The sequence below is a fragment of the Camelus ferus genome, chromosome 12 (genome assembly GCF_009834535.1).
Source record: "Camelus ferus isolate YT-003-E chromosome 12, BCGSAC_Cfer_1.0, whole genome shotgun sequence".
NCBI classification, from domain to species: Eukaryota; Metazoa; Chordata; class Mammalia; order Artiodactyla; family Camelidae; genus Camelus; species Camelus ferus.
In genome coordinates, this window is record NC_045707.1 from 44,154,226 (window position 1) to 44,169,945 (window position 15,720).

At 38.5% G+C, this 15,720-nt stretch overlaps 1 long non-coding RNA gene across 1 annotated transcript in view; it reads right to left on the bottom strand.

Annotated features, from left to right (window-relative positions):
* The window catches only part of LOC106729855, a 96,816-nt gene that overhangs the window by 58,542 nt on the left and 22,554 nt on the right, over positions 1-15,720 (bottom strand). Inside the window, exons 4-8 of the long non-coding RNA XR_004324712.1 lie at positions 8,000-8,144; positions 7,321-7,429; positions 6,606-6,718; positions 5,876-6,071; positions 4,689-4,817 (exon numbers count right to left, since the gene is read on the bottom strand). This is a non-coding gene — a long non-coding RNA (uncharacterized LOC106729855). The remainder of the gene's footprint in view (positions 1-4,688; positions 4,818-5,875; positions 6,072-6,605; positions 6,719-7,320; positions 7,430-7,999; positions 8,145-15,720) is intronic.

Genomic DNA, 15,720 nt, shown 5'->3' on the forward strand with positions numbered 1-15,720 from the left:
CTCAAGTCACTGTGGGAACTAACCAGAAATGTTTGCTTTGTTGGCTTTGTTATCATACTTCTTTTAATTTCTTTAACCTACTTGGAGACAGCAGGAGAGAACATTAATTAATGAATACAGCAATGAACCGGTCCTCTGGAAAGAAAGTGATTTACCTCCAATATTGTGCTATCTCTATTATATCAAATAAGCTAATTTACAGTGGTCTACATTTTTTAGTTATGCAGGTTACAAGAAGATAGGCATTCATGTAATAGCCATATTTCATACAAAATTAATTTTATTCCTGGGGGTATATTGTTAAGACATTCTATTTAACTGTGGTTAGATAAAAAACACAAAAACTAAGGGCCATGACTTTTAACCTTTAACTGTGGTTTAGTATATTTCCAACCTGGCTATTATTCAAGGCCTCACGGGTAAATATTGAAATTAAATCTACAGCTACAAGACTTCTGTTAATGAGTGAGGAATCTGCCTTATCTTTATATCCCAAAGGCCTCCAGTAGTGCTCCTCAAAGCACTGTCCGTGCATCCGTCGATGCTGGTGCAGGTAGTTTTGTATCGGTCCACCATGAGATAAGCCAGAAATTGTAAGCAAGCATTTGGAAGAACCTATAGCAATGTGAGGGTAATTTTATGTTTGTTGAATCGAATAATAAAGAAGTTGGTTGTGTTTTATATGTCTTTTCTAATTTTATTTTGTCAGTAATTCAATTTTATCCAACTTACAACAGTATTAATCCACATCAGTTCATACCTTAAGAGGGAGAGAAAGGTCCTTTCTGAGAATGGGAGCACTCTGAATGGCAGTGTTTCCAGTGTGTAGGGTCAGGCCGACCTGGATGGGACTCCAGGTCTTCCACGCGGAGCCACTGGGACAAGTTCTTCAACCTGCCTCACGTGCAAAATGGACATAATGCTATTTATATCTCAGGACCTGTGGGAAAATCCAAAAGCACTGGCTGTGGAGTCAGAGAGTCCTCAGTTTCGTCATTTATAAAATGGGTACAATAATACCAGTGCCACCAGGTTGTTGTAAGGACTAGACAACTGGGTCATGTCTGTAGCTCAGTGCCTACCTGGTGACTGCCCAGAACCCAATTAGTGGTTATTCTTATTGAAAGTGATTTTTTCACATAGCAGGTATTGATAAATATTAGCTATTCTCTTTTATCACTGATGTAGAGGATCTGGAAAAAATATTTTCCAGAATCATGGCCTCTGTCTAAATTTCGGAGTGACCTGGGAGTATCTCAGCCTGACCATGATGCATACAGATGTTCTAAAGAATGATCTGGATCCTATGAGAAACAGTTTGTGGATCTCGCCCATTCACACAGGCCCCTTCTGTTTACCAGTGGACATCTCTCCTCTTCTAGCGCCATCTGAGAATTTCTCCCTGGGCTGTCTCTACATTACACATAATGCTAGCAGAAGGCAACTGACAGAATGTCAGAAGAATGCACACAATAGCTATTTCAGAGAATAAGGAAAAATGTCAAAGAGAGAGAATCCCATCTCTTCTTCCACCAGTTACTAAGCATAATGTGTCTCTTCATGCCCTCCCTTAAAAAAAAATTGCTTGAGGAGGTAGTCATAATGGGTGAAAAGGAAACCAAAAAGCTTCTACTCCACTTGTGAGTTTACAAAACACTGTCCTCTGATTCTTACAACACCACAGCAGAGCCTTCTCTTCCCACTTCACTGACCAACTGAAGCTGAGAAATGAAATGGTTTTCCAATCATATGTTACTGGTGAAGGAATACCCAGTCCTTCGAATCCCCAAATCTGTGTGTAGAAAATACAGGTAGAGTTATGTTTAAAAAAAAAAAAAAGAAGAAGAATATTTCAGAAAATTGTCTCAGAATAACAGCTTGATGTGTGAAAAACTTAAATCATGAATACAGGCCTTTGTGAAAGAAATACAATGGACAACTGAGAATGAATATATAGATGGGATGTGGGTAGGAAAAAAATGGATGTATATCCCAAAATTTAAAAAGAGTATTAGGAAAGAATGTTCAAAAGACTACTGCTTGTGGTCTAAGGCGTAACTAGATTCAAAACCCACAGACATAAATGAAGAAAAAAAAAATAGAAAGGCTGACAAGACACTCCTAAATGGCCCCAGGCTTTGAGAGAGGCAGCTTTTGAGGATGTCAAACAAGCCCCAGGAGAGCCCCAGCGGGTACCTTCAGCAGCAGAACTAACTCTACCCCAGCCCAGTTAACCGTTCCCACTCTGGGGAGATCTCCAGAAGGCAACGGAGAGATCACACCATCAAACAAAATTCTCCAGCTGTTGCTGGATGCCTAAAAATGCTGGTTGGTATTCCACCTTTGATAAGAGGTCGGTGACCTTTACAAGAGCAACACCTCAAATGTTCTCAGTCATCTAGACCTTTGTGTGGCTAAATTTCAGGTCCTTACTTGAAAGGCGGTTTTCCCAGTAAAGGGAAGAAGAGAGGCAGGGTATCGGGCATTCAAAGGGAGCAAGGGGAGAATGCTCCTTCTCAATATAAGCTGGCAGTGCTGAGGGCGGATACTGCCTTTTCACAATTTTGCCTAAGATTGGCCATCATTCTTTGAATTATGTAGAAAACTGCATATACAGGGTATGTGTGTATCTGCACTAATGTGCAATATATAATAGTCATACCAAAGATCACGGCTAGGATTTATTGGCCTTTTACCACCTACCAAGCATTGTGCTTCACACTCATTATTCCATTTAATCTTTACATCAACCAAGTAGGGGTAGGTACGATTACTTTCCTCATTTTATAACTGAAGAAGCAAGTTTAGAAACTGTCCGTACAGCGCAGCTAGTGAGTGGTAGAGCAGGAATTCAAACCAGTCAATTCAATTTCAGTTTAACTACTACCTTTGTATACTAAACTTAAGCTGCAGAGTTTACATTATAACACATACACACACACACACACACACACACACACACACATACACACAAACACAAATATCCAGACCCTGTAGCAAAGAAGACAGAGCCCCCTATTTATTGAATTTTTAATTTCTTTGGTTTAATATACACCAAGCACACAAACATTGGGGTAAGAAGGTAAAAACATGGCAGTTCATCTTTAGAAAAGGTGGGAAACAAGGAGGGAAAGTGTGAAAATGCAGGGAGACAAAGCTTTTAAGTGTGGAACCCTTGTCAAAGTAGAAATGGAAAACAAGAAATTTCTGTACCTCTGAAAAACAGTGAAAAGATAACCTTCTTCAGCCAAAGACTCTAGCTATAGCCACGGCAACGTTCCTTTAGTCAAGCAGAGAAGTACATGGTAACTTTGAAATATTCTGAATGTTTTGATACTGAACCTTTCTTTAGAAAATAAACGAGTATCAGAGATTCTTCATGGACCCCCTCAAGGGACGTTTATAAGTAGAATATCTTTGCCAGTTTGAGGGCAAATTGGCTAAAGAATTTGTCTAGTGACTAAAATAGACGGGACCTCACACTCTTAAAAAGATTCCAAAAACAGTCATGGCGTGGACATCCACTGGCCTTTAATTATTCATATATATATGTATTTATTTTGCTAACATTTCAAAGAAAAGTTATTTTAATTTTCCACTGCTCCCTCTGTCAACTTTTGATCCAGTCTGATGAGAAATAGCCATAGGATGGTCATAGAACGCAAAACAAAATAAACTAGGTTATACTCCATGGTAAGAAGGTCTAAGTAAAGACTCTACCTTCAGTGAAAGGAGAGGTTTTATAAAATTTATCTCAATAAAAGGCACGTGTGCACTAGCTAAGGAATATTTTGATTTATTCATAAATGAGCTATGATATTATCACAATAATTTTTAGCATCTCAGAGCTTTAGGCTTCCCACCTTAAATGTAATATTACATTTATCCTTCCTGGATGACTTTTGTATAGTGCCCTTAAGCTTCCTTAAAAATACATTAATATAAATGCAAACCGGCATTTTTCATCCCAATTTCACCACTTCCAAGGAAATCCCCTCCCAGGAGACAATTCCAAGGCCGGCTGCTGCTCGGGGAGAAGGACTGATGTTTTCCCTCACTCTTCCAGCTCCCTAAGCTCTCCTCTACAAGGACATGAGAAAAAGGCATCAATGTGGCCGAGCGACGGGTCCAAAGCACAAGGATCAATATTGGGATGTGCGTTATGGTATTGGCTTGATTAATTGAGCTTCATAAAATATTTAAGAAGTTTATACTTACCACTTAGGAAGTAATAATCAAATTAACAGAACACAGTGAAATCAATTCTCAAATCCTTGTTCCAACGGAAGCAACCAATAACACGTAAAATGGACTGCTTGAGGACCTTCGCAAAGACTTACATTTAATGGAAATTTTCATCCTGCATATTTGATATCTGCTAACCCAGGAGGTATTACTTAAGCCACTTGGAGCTCTTCTACTACATCTTATTTAGTCAGGGGTAGGAAGTAGCCCAGTAACATGCTGCGTAGAAGGGGATACCATTTGGATTGACAAAATCCCCACAGTTAATCCTTGAAAGTGAGATTTCTGCATCCTATCATCAAGAGTTGCTGGGCATTTGATTAAATACCCCAGGCAGTTGGTTGAGACCAATTTTCATTTCTCCCCACAACTGGCAAACAAGAGAAATTAGACCAAGAACCTGAAGAAGCGAAGTGTGTACTTTAATACAGAAATGCTTTTACCTGCCATGCCTGCTGTGAACGAAATGGGCTGGGCTTTCAAAATGTTAGTCAGCTTAACTCCCAGTTGGTGGCACTGGGAAAATGTAGCCATGCAGTCTTATTTCTCTGTTTCTGTTCTTTAACTGCCAACTGGAATACAATAGAGGAGTCAGAGGGAAACAAAAGAGAGATGGATCCAGAAAGAACCAAAGGATGACAACAAAGCAAGCAAAGAAAATGATAATGAGTCAAAGACTCGGCTCGCCAAAGTTGGCATCCCAGACTATTTTCACATGGAAGATAATTATACTTCAATTAATTGCCACTTGTCCCCTAAAAATCATGTTTTATAAACTACAAATTATCTACTAGAAATTGCTCTTTGCAATATTTTAGGAAAAGTCATGCTTGCTTAAACCCAAAGAGAGAATGGCTACTATCATGCTGCTCAGACACGGATAAGATACATTACATACTGTGGGAGATTTCGCTGTAAACATAAAGGTTAGTGATGTTGAAAACACTAATATTTTTGGACTGTGAATAAAGCACTTTGATGGACGACAGAATATGTACCAAAAAAAAGAGGGCCAGGTATTTGAGGAGCCTCATACTGTATCTACAGGCACCTGGAATTTCCCACGTGTCCAGCTCCTCCATCACCTCTCCACTGTCTTGTGTACTTCTTTCTTCCCATGCAGTTGTTGTATTATTATAACAGTGAACACAAGCTGCCACTTACCATGAACTCTTTAGTTTTCAACTTTAGTTTAGAACTTTTTAGAACTCTTTAACTTTAGAATACTTCCAAGTATTCCATTGTCTGTGGTTTGTTCACATTTAAGAATTCACACATCAAAGGTTAAACCTCATCAAAGGTTAGAGAATAGTATGCCTTACCCTCCCCGTAAGAGTTATAATGCACATAATTTATTTTATTTAAATATGCAGGATACATTGAGTTATAGTTTTCTAAGTTGGAAGGGATGAAAAACTGTAAAAATAATGTAATTTATGCATAAATAAAATACATTAAATAGAATATATTAAACAGCCTGGCTTTAAATGCCTCAGGCTGGTCACAGCTGAGACAATGTATATGTTATGGGTTTCTGTGTCAGATTGAAATGCAGAACTTTCTTGGACCTGGGATAGTAAAAAATAAAATGAAATGTAATCTCATTTTACGGGACATGATAAAATCTTACCTCATCAGATGGGACATGCAGAATGTTGCATTTTCCCTGTTATTTTACTAATAATGCAGTAGCAACCTTCTAATGGACAGTCTTTCTTATAGAAGCATTGTCTTTCGGGTAATCAGAGTCAGGGTATTAACTAGATGATCCAACGTCAGAACACAAATTATGAACAATTTTTGTTGTGGTGGTTGTTTCAGCCAATCTGAAAGTTCAGAATAAGAAAAAAAGAATTAGGAATTTTCCATTGGACACCAAAAAAGAAAACAATATTAAGGGAATTCTATACATTACCATGAACTTTCTATCATCTTATATTTTAACTCTTATAATCAATTTTTGATCCCACAATGTACTAAAACTCTAATTATATCAACCCCTAGACATAGCAGAGTGGTGGTAATCTGGCAGTTTTCTACTTTGAGGCCTGAATTATCTTCCTTGATCATCTACTCTGCTCAAATTCATTATAAAAATGACCAATTTACCACCTCATTTCACATGAGGAAGACAACACTACAGGATGTGGGTCCCAAGGTAGAACAACCAAATACTACCTGGGGACAGATGAGCAAGCTAGAGCGTGTGTGAGTAACTTAAATTGTTCCAATTATTCTTTTGCTTATAAAATGATTCCTGTACTCCCCATTATGAGTTCCAAAAACATACACTTTAAAGCAAGAACATTAGCATACATCATTCTCGGCTGCCGGAAGCCAACTCACAATATATTGCTTACCTTGTAGAGAGATGGAGCAGCACAGGGCTCATAATAGGATGAGTGATGCATAAAATGTTCTTCAGCTCACTTCCCCTGGGATTTATACTCCCAAACCTAGGAACACCGTCTGCCTGTACGGATGGAATGCTAAGCAATGTGGTAAAACAACCAACACATTACGTATAGCTTTTCAACTTTTCGAAATCTAGAAGAAACTGTAAAATAAGTACATAAATAAGCAAGTATGTGTCTAAAAATTAAGGCACAAATTAGCTGGAAGATTACACAGTTTAAATAAGGAAGATCAGTGACAGGCTCAGTAATTTGAAGTTTGATTGTGTATATAATATGCTTTTTCTTAGAAACTAAAGGACTATTGCATTCTTGGTGGCAGGTTTAAGCGAGAGATTGTTTTGTATTGTAAAACACAAGTATTCCATCAGGAAATCACTGGGTCTGAATTACAGATAAAACGTTGGTCAAAGAGCCATTTTTTCCCCTCAAAAGTACCCAAAAGAATAAAGAAAAGAAGTGAATCTAAGAAAAATATCTGAGAAAAATGTATATACTCAAATTCTCATTCAATTGCCTCATTTAATATTTTGAAAAACTTGTCACCAAATTTTTAAAGGCATGGTTTCAAATCAGACTTGTTTCCAAGTCTAAATTTAGCCTTCATTCCTTGTGTCATATTTCTTCAGGGACAAGAAGGAAAATCAATGCCCCTACTCACCTTTGGAAGAATTTCACTGCCAAGTCTCCATGGTTCTATGGGATCCAACAATCCGTGGCTCAGTATCGATTCTCCTATGACACCTGTAGAAACAGCCTCTCCTTCCTTTCTAACAAAATATAGCAACAAAAATCGTGTCGTTTCTGAATAAATTAAACAGAGGCTATTAAGCACAACTTCATCCTGCAAGGAAGTGTGCTTTACATTTTCTAAAAACAGTTCCCTTAACTTGATTTTTCTGAGCCTCTGAACAACCTCTTACAGATAACATGAACATGTATTTTAAAAGATCGTTTGAATGTTATTTTAGGTATCTCACATTAATTCATTTATTATAAATAGCATTTATTTTTCTAAGAAAATAGACAAATGGTAAAGTGTATCAAACTTCAATGCCCAATTTTAAAATAGCTCCAAAATCAAAACCCTTTTTGAATATGAAAAACCACAATTATGCCTTTAAAATCAAAAGCTTTGATAAAATAGAAAACCCTTCAAGGCAGTGGAGTAGAATATATCAAATCCTGGGAGAGAGGGCGGGTTAAACTCTGGGCTGGCAGTTTTATAGCACTAAAAGAATTGGGAGAAGAGGCAAGAGCTACCACTTTCCTTGGGAAACATACATACAAAAACAAAAACAAAAACCTAAGAAGTCATGTTTCCCGCATTCTTCACACACCTGATTTAAACCTCAAAGGTATTTGTTTCACCCTGGGCAGACTTCTCTGGGCATGTCTGAATATATTCCCCGCAGCCATTCTGTGCTGAGTGGATCAACTACAGTTGGCAACCCACTCCGTCACTCACTCCATCAGTCTGAGAATCTGCAAAATAAAAATGCAGTGTTAAAGAAATTCCTTTTACATCTGCTTTTCCTTGTAAAATCCTAGAGAAGGAAACACAAAGCAGGTTGTTTCCCACAATATCTATGACATGTGACATCTTTGTTAAAAGTGACATGGCCGTGTTGCACTCTGACAGGTTCAGTGTTAAGACCTGACAGATGTAAACCGGCAAGAACAACCTCCCTGCCACAGATATTTAAGCTCACGTTCAAACTTTGATGTGATAGTCCCTTGATTAGCTTGCACAACAGTGAGTGCTACTGCCTTTCAAGTTCATTATAAATTATGCTATTCTTCACATTACTGTCAATTTAAGCTCCTGTTTTACTAAAACGCAGGCATTTTAACAGCTCATCAAACCTGTGCACATTTTTGAGTTAAAGAATTAGATCAATCCAAACTCCAGTTCTCAAGGGAGAAGTTCCATTGTTTATCAGGCCATGTCTACACTGGCTGAGCAAAGCGCTCTGTTCAGAAGGATAAGCGCCTTTGGCAGCTAGAGTCCACATAGCTGACCCATGGATGCTGGGGTGGAGCTTCTTCACTTAATTCCACAAGTGCAATGAGATCACTAAGCATTTGATGAAAATGACAAAAAGCATGGTGTGACTGTTGTTCTCATTTATTTACATGGTAGTCATTTAGGACGTAATTCAAAGAATCTATAGAAAAATAAGAATGCTTATACTTCACAAGGCAGCAATGAATATGAGTAATTGAAATAGTTTATAAGTCAATGTTCAGTTTAACCTAAGTCATACTCTTCCTCAACAAGACAATGGTGTTATGATTTTAAAATGCAGTATTTCTTAACTGGTCTAGGCTAAGCTTATAGCTCTGATTTTTATATTTATGGGAAACAATCTTCAGAGTTCAAATAATTAAAAAGATGGTTTTGATCTCACCAAAAAAAAAAAAAAAAGGTCAAAATAGTAATGGATATTTTGGAGAAAATATTTACACTCCTCCAACTTGCGCCATCAAGAGTAAATAACAACCGTAACTAAATCTATTCTGGGGACAGTAGAATGTCCTCAAATCATCTTGAACATTGAGATCTTTTCATCAATTTTTAGAATAAAAAGAGGTTTAGTAGAAATGCTCTTCTAACAGCTATGAAATTATAGGCTTCCCCCTCCATCCACACAAACACACTCCACCCTGTGAAATAACAGATACAACACTAATCACATCTGGAGTTTTGCCAGGGCTCCCCCATCAGTAAGCAGGCAGAGTTGAACCAAGTTGCCTTAAAGGCATAAAGCCTCTCTCACCCCTGTGGAGGTGAGATGCCCTCAAGGGGATCAGAGAGCATCCATTCCAACTCTTTGAAGAAAGCAGGAATGAACATTTAAGTCTGTGGGAATCTATCAGAACTGTGCTCTATGAGCCTTAGTTTACCTCTACCGATATTACCCCCAAATAAATTAGCTATTTTTATGCTATAAACTCCAAACCCAAGTTTCCCTAATGGAAGTAGGATTATCTCCTATTTTTTGCTACTCCCATCTTCAGATTTTTTAAGATAGGGGTTAGTCTCTCTGTTTCTGTTTATCATTTGATTTAGAATGCTAGCAGCACGTCTGTTGGTTAACTTATAAATTACCACTCAAATTCTAAAATAGAAATAAACCTAGGTGATCTAAGAATCATTTTATATAGCAAAGTCTAATAGAAATCGAATCTAGTATCTTCCATTTCTACATGAAAGCCCTAAGAATGTCTACATATAAGACCACTGATTGATATATTTGCCACACCATGTTTGAGCACCTGGTAATGATGATGGTGGTGGTGGTGACGATGATGGTGATATAGCAAACACCCTTATGGTACTTACTATGTGCCAGGCACTATTCTAAATGCTTGCTCTAAATGCTCTATATACAATGCACTCATTTAATCCCCATGACGACTCTGTAAAGTAGGTACTATTATCTCTTTTTCACAGACAAGGAAACAGAGTCACAGAGGCAACAAGAAACCCGCCCTGGATCACATGGTCAGGAAGCGGTAGAGCTAGGATTTGAATCCAGGCAGTCTGGCTCCAGGAGTCCTTTGACATTGCTTCTCTTCTCCGAGCCCGGCCACCAAACCAGTGTCATGATGGATAGAGATTTATATCAAAAAGTGAATTGTTTACATTGGCTCTTTCTTTCCTACACGAGTAGAAATAATATGCCTGAAAGCTTTACTCTCTGAGCTGTTTGGGGCCTGAGGCTCATTTACCTACTTCTTTCTCAGGTCTTTTCTTCTACAGCGAACCAGCATCTCCTTCTTTTAGAATAAGTTCCTATGTGAGTGAAGTATTGTGCTGTACACCAGAAACTGACACAACACTGTAAACTGATTGTACTTCAGTAAAAATATATTTTAAAAAAAAGAGTAAGTTTGATGCACTCAGAAGCAAAACTGATTCTCACTGATCATCACTTCGGGAAACCATTTACTCCTTTAAAATTTCGATTCTGGAGAATGCTCACTGAATGTGTAAAACACCAAATCAGGAAGGAACTGCAAGAATACCAATGATTAAACAGAGCCTCTGAGTGGAGCAGACTAATGGAGTTGAGCCACCTGAGGTCAAATCCTGACACTACCTTTTGCAAATGTGACAGGTTATTTATCTCTCTCTGACTTAATTTCTTAATCTATAAAATGGGAATAAAAACGGTATTACCACTTAGGGTTGTGAGGATTAAATAAACTAGTGCCTAAAATGCTTAACTTAGGGCATGGCATGTAGTAAGCACTCAATTAATATGCACTATTGTTATTATTACATGTGGTTTGTATAAACTAGACTCAAGATTTTATCATTTACAATGCAGTGTAAAAGCATTAATACAGATTTTAGGAAAATCAGTTATGATCACAGGAAATTCTTTCAGCTGAGGGACAGTCTGGCTTAAAAATTCACTGTGACATAGCTCCACAAATAACTTCACTCCCCTCGATTAGGTGAGAGCACAGGCACATTACAGGATATCACAGTAAAGCATCAGAGCTTACAGTGTTATCAGACACTTACCCCAAGATCCAGAAGTAGATTTTTCTACATAGTTAGGTTTTAAGTAACATAAAAGGATGTCTTACTTGTTTGTTTTTTATATTATAATCCAGGTTTCTGCACAGAGTCACTGAAGAGAAATTGACCTGGACAGCAGAGATGCAATTTTTAACAACTGTGCAATTCAGCAGCAGTAAAACTGCCCACACATCCAGCTTGTCTTTTCTTTCTTTGCTCCCTTCCTTTCTCTACAGTTTAAAAGCTTAAGTTCAAGTCCCACATGAGAGACTTAGAAATGGCTGCTTAGGAACCTGAAATAGAAATTTCCATCGCAAAGAGAGGGTAATGTGAGTACTGGAAGAAGATGACTTGCCGAACGCACCAAGTGCTTCAGTAAGTGTTATACAACGGAAAAGGAACAGATTGAAACCTTTTTTCCTGTCAGTTCTAAAATGGACACGGTCACTAGCGAGAGAGCAAGGAGCCCTGCGGCCCTGCAGGAGAGCCATGTAGAAGCCATTCTAGGTAAACCTCACACTTTCACTTGGATATTCCCAGGATGCACTGAATTGCTTTTTTGTGGTCCAGGCGCCATGGGACTTGGGAACCACATGCGGGTCCCCAAGGGGCTGGCAGTGAGGAGGGGAACATTTGCCTCATTTCTCAGTGCCTCAGACTTGGGATATTCTTTGGCAATCCTGAGGGGAAGAAAGTATTGATGTATAAAGTAGCACCTTAGTCAAGAATTAAAATTTTAAAGAAAGGGGTCAGTGAGTAGCCGCGTCTGGTATTAAGAGAGTAGACAGAAAAAGCAATGGTGAGACAGAAACACAAGGTCTCAATTTTAATCCCACATCTGCACCTGGAAAAGCTCACCACTATCAACCTTCAGAAGGCAGAGGCTTATAAATACGCAGACCAGCAGACCTTCATTCTGATATAAGATTTTAGCAATAATCAGCCTACAGTTCTCTAGGTAAGGATGGTGTGTCCCAGAAATAGTCATCAGCCTTAAGTATCATTGAGTGAGGGGCAATTCTAGGATTAGAAGTTATGGAGGTATAAAAAGGTGGCTAAAGTGTCAGAGAAGAAATAAATTTCCTGATAGCAATTGAATTATTTGAAGGAAAATGGAGAGACCAGGAAACAAATGACTTCTCCTAGCAAGAGATGTCAGCATCCTCAGCTGGGAATTATCTACACAGACGACAGAGGCATGAAGAGGAGATGCTGGGCTCGGCATTTTGCAACCAAGAGGATGTGGAGAAGAGGGGCAACGAGGATCCGAACAGCACAGTCTGGTTTCTCACTGGAGATCATACATCTGGAGCAAAGGAAATGGACGGTTTCAGCAACTCGGTGCAAGAGGTATCCCATGCTCTGCGAGCACCATTAGGTCAGCGGAGCACAGGGCCAGGCACAAAATTCTCTTTAACAAATGAAAATCTCATTTCCTTGCAGCAGTATTCTGACTGCCACATATTTGGGTCTCATTTAAAGCCATTTAAATCCACACTTTAACCCGAGTGATTTTTAAAAGGATCCTACTTATTTCATATCATACACAAATGCCAACCAATGACATTGATTCTCCAACACCAAATCATCTCCAAACACCAAATCATCTCCAAACACCAAATGGGAAGTTGAAAAAAAGGGCAAGAGGAAGATGAGCTCGGCCGAGTGCTCCTCGCTGACCACTCCGCAGACCTGCTGTCACTTCTCATCATCCTTTTTTATGATCCCCCACACAGATTCCACCCAGGGGATTTGGTTCTTAGCAAAATGAATGTGAATTAATTCTAATCATAAATTTTAATGAGGCAACACTTCAGATGCTCTCTCAGACGTTTCCAATGCAAAACTTGCCATTTTCTGTGGTGAAGCTGGAAATTCTTTTCCTCGGAAACCTTGATTGTTTCACCTCTGCTACTTTGACTCAGTGGAATAATTTGCATATCAGTAAGGTCAGATGCGACAGAACTGGAACCTCAGGCTTCCTACACCCTTCCCTCCATTACACCCTGACATATTTCTCCTTCCCTTTCCTTCTCAAGTTTTCTAATTTCACAGAATTAGATGTTGTACAGCATGACATCACACTTGATCTTGCCATTACACTGCATTGTTGGAAATTACACTAGTTCTAGAATGTGGACAGAATTCCTTTCAATATTTCCTTTTGGTTTATTAAGCGGCAGTGTCATACTCACAAAAATGATGATTTCTGGGGCCAGTTGTTCAATTCTTTGGAGACTCACATCACATTAAAAAAAGTTTCCCCCCAATCTTCTTCTCTTCTCTCTATCCCCAGTATGTTTGACATGTCAGAAATAATTAGAAGTGGCTTAATAAATTCAAGAGACATTTCTCCTTATTATTCCAGACTGGATGAGTGTAGGAAGACTTTGTTACCAGCTTTACTCCAGTTGGAAATGTGCATTCAGCATCAGCTGTATCTCAGGAAAAACAGCAGTCTGTCCTAATGTTTCAGATGTCTATTTCTCTGAATCCAGCCCTGCCTCCCAGGCACTGTTTGTTCCTTCTAATTAATTATTAAAGGCGAAGGCACTTCTTAATCTGAGGTGTCCCTCATCTTCTCGTGCCACTTTTCATACAAGCATGTTCAAGGCAGTGACTTTTCTATATCACTTATTAATATCAGGACAGCTTGTTTCAAAGCAGGTTTCTGATTAGAATGGAAAAAATAAAACCAGGAGGTGATGATAAAACCTTGCGTTCTGAGCTCTCTCTTATTTCACACTCTCTCCTTAGAATGGGCACTGCCTGTTCTTTTCATTAAAAGCAGAAAATCTGTTTTGTATCCAAGGTAAATGGAGAATGCCCACAGCTATAGTTCCTTTCAAAGCTTACTATCGTCATATATGGTAAAAAGCTATGACAAAGGGTCCTGCTTTAGCACAGTCTTTGGTTGTATTGTTGGATAAATGAAGTCATCTCTCTGCAGAATGATGCATTCTATGCACCTCCCCAGGTGGATGGAATGCAATCTAATATTGGAGACATTAGCCCTTTTCACTGATAATGGGGATTACAGCACATTTTCTGAATCTCAGATTTGTTGGTTGGTAACAGCTCCTCTGACAAGCTCTAGAAAAAAACTCTGCCAGGTGGGTTCACAAGTAGAGAGGCCCATGCAGGCTGAAGCCGCCCAACAAATTCTGGGAGACGGGTTTCTGAGATGGCTGCGGCTGATGGAAAACATTCTTGACTCAGATAGATGGGATTGGGTTTCTCCGCTACGACTCGTTAGCCATGTGGCTTTGAGCAAACCACTTACGCTCCCTGAGGCTTACTTTATAAAATGTTGGTAATAATACCTTTTGAAGTTTATATAATAAATTGGACAGTGTATGTGACAATGAAAGCATTAGTTTGTAATAAAGCATCATACAAATGCTCGGCATTATTTTTCCCAGATAACAACCTGTGCCTAATGAGCAACTAAGTCATGGACACTAAACAGAAATCTAGGTGAAATATCCATATAAAACATAATCATGTTTATTCAACACTAGGAATAAGGCTTTCTTCTAAAAAAAAAATTACCATTACTAAAATTTAATCTTACGTATATATCATATGTACAGGTGACCAATTTTCAAGAAATGATAATGTAGTAGAATACTCGAAACGACATAACAGGGTAGATATAAATTAACACTTCTTAATAATTCAGGAGGCATTTCATTGTCTTACTGTACCTAAGTGTCATAATTATGATTATCAGTGGCTAATTTACTAGAGAAATGAAGGGAATTGAAATGACTCTATGATATAACTGAGAATAAATTTTAGGAATTAATCCATACTATCCATTTTTAATACTGTCACATGTCTCTATTTCAAAAAAGTAGCATCGCCTTGATAATTCTAAGTTATCTGCCCTGAGCTTTTAAGTGATTTGTATTCTCTCAAAGGGGATGTTAACCACAGCAGAAATTTTCACATTCTAACACATCAGCAAGCATATTGCCCAAACATAGCAACCTCTGGGTGGTGTCCGAGGCAGGAGCTCTGTTTCTCCACATCTGGCACACCAGCTTTGGAAAGAACAGCAGGAAGTAACTTGCAGAGGTGGGAAACAGGGAAGAAATATTAAACTCTAGCCTGACTAATTGATGGGACTGTCAAAAAAGAGGAAGTGAATTCAAATTTGAGGAAGGCTTTTTGTAAGTTATTGGCATAGACAAATGTAAGGTAAGTTATTATAGTGATTACGATTAATAGTCTTCCTCAGTTTACAATGGATAAGTTACATATGGCTTGAAAGAGAAGAGTTCTTTTTCTGGCAATGGTACATTTATTCCTCCATCATCCAATTCTTGCTTTCTCAGCTTATCTCTCAGCCAACATGAGTGACATATACAGTCTCTTCTTGTTTTCTTCTGTTTTTGGCATAGTTTGATATGGCTGGAATAGATAGGAAGATCTTGCAGAGGACAGAGCTGCAAGTGAGTTTGGAAATTTTAAAAATAGCTGTCTCTGAATAGTAAGGTATAAAGGTTTCTTCTGTAGAAGGTT